We start from the raw sequence: 6,799 nt of genomic DNA, 5'->3' as shown, positions 1-6,799 counted from the left end.
AGAGGCTCTTTTGTGTAGCTGTTGGAGAGTGGCTCTGGCTGCTTCCATGCAGGCAGGGAACTCCAGAGCTTCTCTTCACTCCAGCCTCTCAATGCACCATCTGGATGTTGCAGGGATTTTTTCGTGTTTTCCCCAGGGCTGCAGATGAAGTAAGACTGTAGTCAGTGCGATGGTCTGCAGGGAGATGTCATTCTGCATGAATGAATGCAAAGAAACGGGTCTCTGCATTTCAGCGCATTGAGTGAGGAAGCCTGTCCCCAAAAGGTGCTCTTGGACTTGCATTTTGCCAGCTCAGGGTAGCCTTAAAACTACAGGAAACAAATGCTAAACTTGGACTGGGTATTCATCACCAAATGGAGTCCATGGGTACAGTAACAGAAAAACTGTGAAAAATAAATGAAATAGAATCATAGAATCACAGAATGGTTAGGGTTAGAAGGGACCTTAAAGATCATCTAGTTCTAACCCCCCAAAATATGGAATGCTTCATGAATTTGCATGTTATCCTTGTGCAGGGTCTATGCTAATCTTTGTATCGTTCCAATTTTAGTATATGTGTGGCTGAAACAAGCACACAGAAATAATACTAAAATCTTTAGTTTAATACCATTGTCATGAGATTCTGAGGGCCAAGAAATACTGCTGTGCTTTCTGAGAGGTGTCTGGGATTTTACAGGAGCTGTCAGCTTGATTTTGCTCTAATTTTCTGTGTCCTGCTCTGTGAAAATGTGAGTGCAAAGTTCTCCTACACCGACAGGTTGGGTTATTAACCACTTACCAAGGTGCAAACAATGTGCCAAGTGCAAGAGCCAAGGAGAGGTGAACCTTCTCTTTTGAGCAAGTGTTATGAAATGAGTGAGAAGACAACTTAAGAACAGTCACAGTGAGTCAAACCTCTGATCTCTTTAACTCAGCTAAGGTGGCTAGCAGGGAATACTTGCCAGAATACAAAAAATAGTGTAAATGCAGAAAGTGTCTTTCTGTAATACAATCCACAAGCTGGGAGAGAGGGCAAAGAGTCACTGAATGAGGCTGTGGAAGTTCTCTTGCATCTCTTGCAGTGTTTATTTTAAATTGCCTGTGATTTACTCTCATGCAGAGAGATAGTGTTTATCAATGGCTTTGCAAAAGGCAAAACTTGTGTTTAGATTCTCTGTACCTTCTGGCAGCTGAAGGTTAGCATCACTGCTCTCTGGGGCCAGAGGCTCCTCGAGGCAGGCGCAGTGTCTTTCTGTGTGTCAGCAGCAGAGTGCCAGTTGTCCTCAGGGCTTTCACACACTCGCATTCACTGCTCTTTCTTCCAGTTCACAGATCCAGAAGATCTTACCTCTGGTCAGTGGTTCATGGTATCCATGCCTCTCTAGATTATGTGTCTGGGGTTTTGGTTTTTGCTGTGAGCCTATAGGACTGGGACTGTAGGAGTGAAGTTGACGAGTGAGACAGAAACTGTGCTGACTTGGAAGATTTCTGATCACTAATAAAGTTGGACATTCATTTTTGAGGAAGAAACAACAATCTGGAGAAAGAAAACGCTCATGGGGATCTCTTGTTCCCTTCCTTGTGGATCTGAGGGACCTGTGAAACTGTAAACCTGGTGACCACTTCACCTCCCCTGCTCAATGAGAAGGTATGCAGGCATGCAAAGTTTCTTACAGGTTTCTTGGGTTATTATATTTTTTCTTGGGTGTTTCATGAGAGGGCGCAATGTGGGATGCACTTTCTGGGATTCTAACTAAAAAGGGGAACCTTTTAAGAATACTTTTAGAAGCTTTAAGAAAATGCTTCTGGAACATTCAACCATTGAAAAAATATCATACTGAGCCTAAATCAGTACAGCCTTTTTACACTTTGTGGCTAAAAGATTTTAAGGGCACACAAAGACACAACCAAAGGCAGAGCTGGGCGGTACAGCAAGGAGAGGCTTTTGCTGACAGTGCATTGTATAGTGGGTACAAGATGGTGCAGTTCTTTGCCCTTCACTCTAACATATTAACATCTTTTATTCAGCATTTAACAAGATTATTGCTGTGTCACGGATGCATTTCTGGGTGATGCCAGTTTGACACTACCTCAGGGTAGAAACGTGCTAAGTATAACACAAGTGTACCTTACAATAATGGAAAATCCTTTTGTAAGCTGGAATGTAACGCACTCTGAAGAGAAGGGCTTCTCTGGTGGCCCCAAGGTGATATCTCCCAGAGCAGCCAGAAAGGTGAATGCACAGCAGCAGCAGTATTTTACAATAATTTACGTGAAAAGAAACAGAATGACAGAACTGGAGGCTACAGTGAAAATAGATGATGTTTTTTTTCCCTAGTGGTAGTGATAGTGAAATATTCTGTGCAAGAATTTTATTGAAACTACATGTTATGGGGAGAAAAAAAATCTGTTTTTACCCTTTCCTTTTTTCTTTTTCCTTCATTGTTATTTGGAGGAATCTCATCTTCTTTAAGAGGCTTTACACAAATAGTAAAATTCATTCATAAGTAGAGGATACAGAAGGCATATTAATTTTCCTTATAATATATCTCACTGTCCAAAGTAACTGAGAGCTTTTTCCAATTGCTTTCACTGTGACAGATCTGTAGTTGAGTGGATGACAAAACCAGCTGAAGTGTGTTACCTTTCTAGTGTAAAAGGGCTGAGGAGCATTTTGAAAGGTGGCTAAGGTGACAACATTTAATGTGTTGCCCAGCAGCACCTTGAGCCAAGGAGCCTCTCACTCTGTGACTCAGCTCCTCCCAGGTATGTGGCCTGGCTGTCTCCCACCTCTGCAGCAAGACCTGGGCAGGCACCAGCCCCAGCAAGCTGTGCCTGCTTATCCATGGGCTTCAACCATGGGGGCAGAGGCTGTGAGGGTGTCAAGCCATGTCACATGTTGTCTGGACAATCAAGGAGCCCGTTGGAGGTTGGGGATATGGCAAAGAGAGGTATTGTAGAGTGCAAGTTAGACTCACATTGTCTACAGTCTAAGCATAAGACTGAGTGAGATGTATCATACAAGTGGCTCCAAGCAACTGGGATCAGAGCCTCCTAAAGGCACTCCTCCCCCCACCTTCTTTTCTCTCAAAAAATATGAAAGGATTATTAACTAACAGTGGACATTGCCAGACAAGGGTATTTCAAATACTGACAAGGTTTCTATTACCCAGACCAGCGTGCCCCAGCACAACTGGCTGTGAGCACCTCTCCATAGGTGCCATTGCAAGGAGATGTGGAAGAGCTGTTGGGCGCCAACAGTCAGTACCTTCCTCTGCATTTGATAATAGCGTGGGATAAAGCAATCAAAAACATTTGCTGCTTTTGCCTCCACATTAAAGGGATGGAGTGGGAGGCTGGAGGCATGTAATATCTGATGCATGTGGTGCTCGCCACAGAGGAACCAAGAGTTATTACCATCCCAGTGGCCTAGGGCAGCAGAGGGATATTCTGGGAACCAGCTGCAATAGCTGCTGTGGTTTTGCTATTTGGACTTTAGAGTAGTGAGGTTTCCTGGATGCCCAGTGTTTTAATCCAGATTTGCAGGTCTTTCCGACACTGACCTACAGATCTCTATCATTAGTTTATGCAATCCCTTCTGCTTTCAACGCAAAAGAGTAGTTTGATAATCTCCTACTGTAAGGTTGCTCTTTATTACAGGAGTAATTGCCCTAACCTAGCAACTCTGATGCCTTTTTTATTTACCCAGGTTTTGCACACTTGAATGGTAATGCAAACTCAGGCAAAGAGTTATAAACCACTGAGACTCTTGTATTTTTTCCAAACATCACATGTCATCTCGCTGTCTGCTTTTGCTTTAATGTGTGGAACTCCTTGTGCTGTGAACATGGCCTTGGAGATTTTTTGCCCCAGGTCTCTTGTGGTATTTTTGATTCCTCATTGTGTTCACAATGACAGAGCCCTTTTCAAGACTCAGTCTGAACTGGTGAATTTTTTTGCTTGTAATATTCCAGTTGCTTTGTAAAGGCTGACTTCAGGGGCTTGCCATGAACTAGCTAGGTGAGTGCTTGTCCTTGGTTAATAGGCACGATTAACAGGGTCCCCTCATGTCTCAGCCACAAAACTGCATGATCAGATCCAAGTCTGACAGAAATACTTTGCTAGATTATGTGATAAAAAGCTCGTCTCCACACACATGAAGGAGCTCAGGGGCAGGTGGGAGATCCCACATAACCCAGTCAGAGAAAGGGACATGGTCCCTCCCAGGGCTGTCCCAGTGGTGCCATCAGCCCCATTTGCTGGGGGTGACACCCAGCACCAATGACAAGTGCTCTCCAGAGCATCTTCTGGACTGAGGGGTTCACTGCTTGGGGATATGGGACACATTATGGGATGTAGGGAAAGAGTATTTTGGGATTGCACAAGATTTATTAGGGGAGGTTTAGGGGAGGAACCAAAGACAGGGAAAGAGAAGGATCAAGGAAGTTTGGGAAGGAAGAAAATAGAGTTGGGGCTGGTTGTAAGTAAACAGGCTGATGGTGAGCTTCTCTGGCCATGCCCTGCTCCTGACCAATGCAGTCTGTCCTACCTTCTTATTAACTCCATTTCTAACTATTTTCCTGTGTGAGGGGACTGCCTTCTGTGTGCATGTGTGTTTGGAAGTCTATGTGCCAGCAGCTGGAGTTGGACCATGGTCAAGGGAACAACATGACTGTGTTGCCAGCAACCACACTGAGTGAGAGTACATACGCTAGTGTGTGATAGCTAGTAAATATAGAATCATAGAATGGTTTGGGTTAAAGGGACCTTAAAGATCATATAGTACCAACCCTCCTGCCATGGGCGGGGACACCTTCCACTAGACCAGGTTGCTCAAAGCCCCATCCAACCTGGCCTTGAACACTTCCAGGGAGGGGGCAGCCACAACTTCTCTGGACAACCTGTTCCAGTGTCTCACTACCTTCACAGTAAAGAATTTCTTCCTTATATCTAATCTAAATCTACCCTATTTCAGTTTAAAACTGTCACCCCTCATTCTATCACTACTGTCCATGATAAAGACTCCCTCCCCATCTTTCCTATAGGCCCCCTTTAAGTACTGAAAGGCTGCTATAAGGTCTCTCCCGAGTTTTCTCTTCTCCAGGCCGAACAACCCCAACTCTCTCAGCCTGTCCTCATAAGGGAGGTGCTCCAGCTCCCTGATCATCTTCGTGGCCCTCTTCTGGACCCACGTGAGCAGGTCCATGTCCTTCTTATGTTGGGGGCCCAGAGCTGGACACAGGACTCCAGGTGGGGTCTCATAAGAGTGGAGTAGAGGGGAAGAATCACCTCCCTGGACCTGCTGATCACACTTCTCCTGATGCAGTCCAGGACATGGCTGGTTTTCTGGGCTGCAAGCACACATGGCTGGCTCTTAGTCAGTTTTCCATCCACTATTACTCCTAAGTCCTTCTCCACAGGTCTGGTCTGAATCCATTCATCACCCAGCCTGTATTTGTGCGGGGGATTTCCCTTGCACTTGGCCTTACTGAACTTCATGAGGTTCACACAGGCCCACCTCTCAAGCCTGTCCAGGTCCCTCTGGATGGCACATCCCTTCCCTCCAGCGTGTTGACGGCACCGCACAGCTTGGTGTTGTCAGCAAACTTGCTGAGGGTGCACTCAATCCCACTGTCTGTGACTCCAACAAAGATGTAAAACAGTGCTAGTCTCAGCACCGACCCCTGAGGAACACCACTTGTCACTGCTCTCTACTTGGACATCGAGCCACTGACCTCAACTGAGTGCGACTATCCAGCCAATTCTGTATCCACCCAGTGGTCCACAATGTGGAATCTAAGCTCATAATAGATAGTGAGGTGCCTGTGCTGTTGACCATGTTGTGTTCAGTGTCTACATATCAAACCGAACTAGCCAGCAAGTAGAATAACTGTCTTGCAAGTCAGATTTCAAATCAGCCATAATATGTGTGTCCCTGTGTGTGAGACCACCAGAGGAGTTGGCTACCAGGGGGACCAGGAGGTGCAGGGCAGCTGCTGGAGAGACCATGGTGTCTGGGGCTGACTCAGATGTGTGTGTTGGTGTGTGCAAGAGTGCTCTGCACTGGGGCTGCAGCCTTCGGGGCATACTGGGATCCATGGACAACTACCGGGCAGACTGAGTGTCTGGGCTGGACAGCTGCTGCAGGGATCCACCTTGTATATATGATGTTTATATTCCTATTAACAGACCTTCATCCTGGGCAGCCAGAGAGGCGAACAGCATGAAGCTGTTGTTTACACTCATGGGCATGCTGAATGTCCCTGTCTGTGTTGATCTCTGTGGCTGGCTATGCATATATGTGTAGCTGTGGTGTTTGTGTGCATGTCTACTGGCCTCACTGGCCCTGGGGATGTGCCAGGGGCAGCCTTGTCTTTCTTTGACTGCCAGATTCAGCAGCTCTCTAACAGTGTCTTTTTTTTCCACCTTCTTTCAAAAGTTGTTCTCGCGTGGAGTACAGTACTCAACTTGCTGCAATATAATTTCATAACTAAACTTCTCTTGTTAATCAAAATCTGTTAAAAACTTGGTTTGACAGACAGTGCTGTAATCAGAAAGCTGCTTTCTGAGTCTTTCTGACTCTTCCCCATTTTGCAGGTACCCTCTGCTAGCAGGATAAAACATGAAGCCTTCCTTTGAGATTTATTCTGATGTCCACACCATTTCAGTGTTTCAGTTGACTTCCCAGCATTTTCATAGCCCATTTGGTCCTAGCAAGAGATGTTGATCAGCTGTTATTTAGACCACAAGAGTGAGAGGGAGACCTGGTGCACGCACATCTGCAGGCATTGCTTAACTTCTGCATGAGACGGAAAGCAAT

The 6,799-nt window shown here is 45.7% G+C and overlaps 1 non-coding gene across 1 annotated transcript; it reads right to left on the bottom strand.

The window, feature by feature from the left end:
* Positions 1 to 470: 470 nt before the first annotated feature.
* Positions 471 to 576, bottom strand: LOC141935181 (U6 spliceosomal RNA). Its single transcript, XR_012626502.1, has one exon. It is a non-coding gene; the product is annotated as a U6 spliceosomal RNA (small nuclear RNA).
* Between the last annotated feature and the right edge of the window lie 6,223 nt (positions 577 to 6,799).

The sequence above is a fragment of the Strix uralensis genome, chromosome 1, assembly GCF_047716275.1.
Source record: "Strix uralensis isolate ZFMK-TIS-50842 chromosome 1, bStrUra1, whole genome shotgun sequence".
Taxonomy (NCBI): Eukaryota; Metazoa; Chordata; class Aves; order Strigiformes; family Strigidae; genus Strix; species Strix uralensis.
The sequence above is the reverse complement of the archived record's forward strand: the minus strand, read 5'-3'. Positions and strand labels throughout refer to the sequence as shown.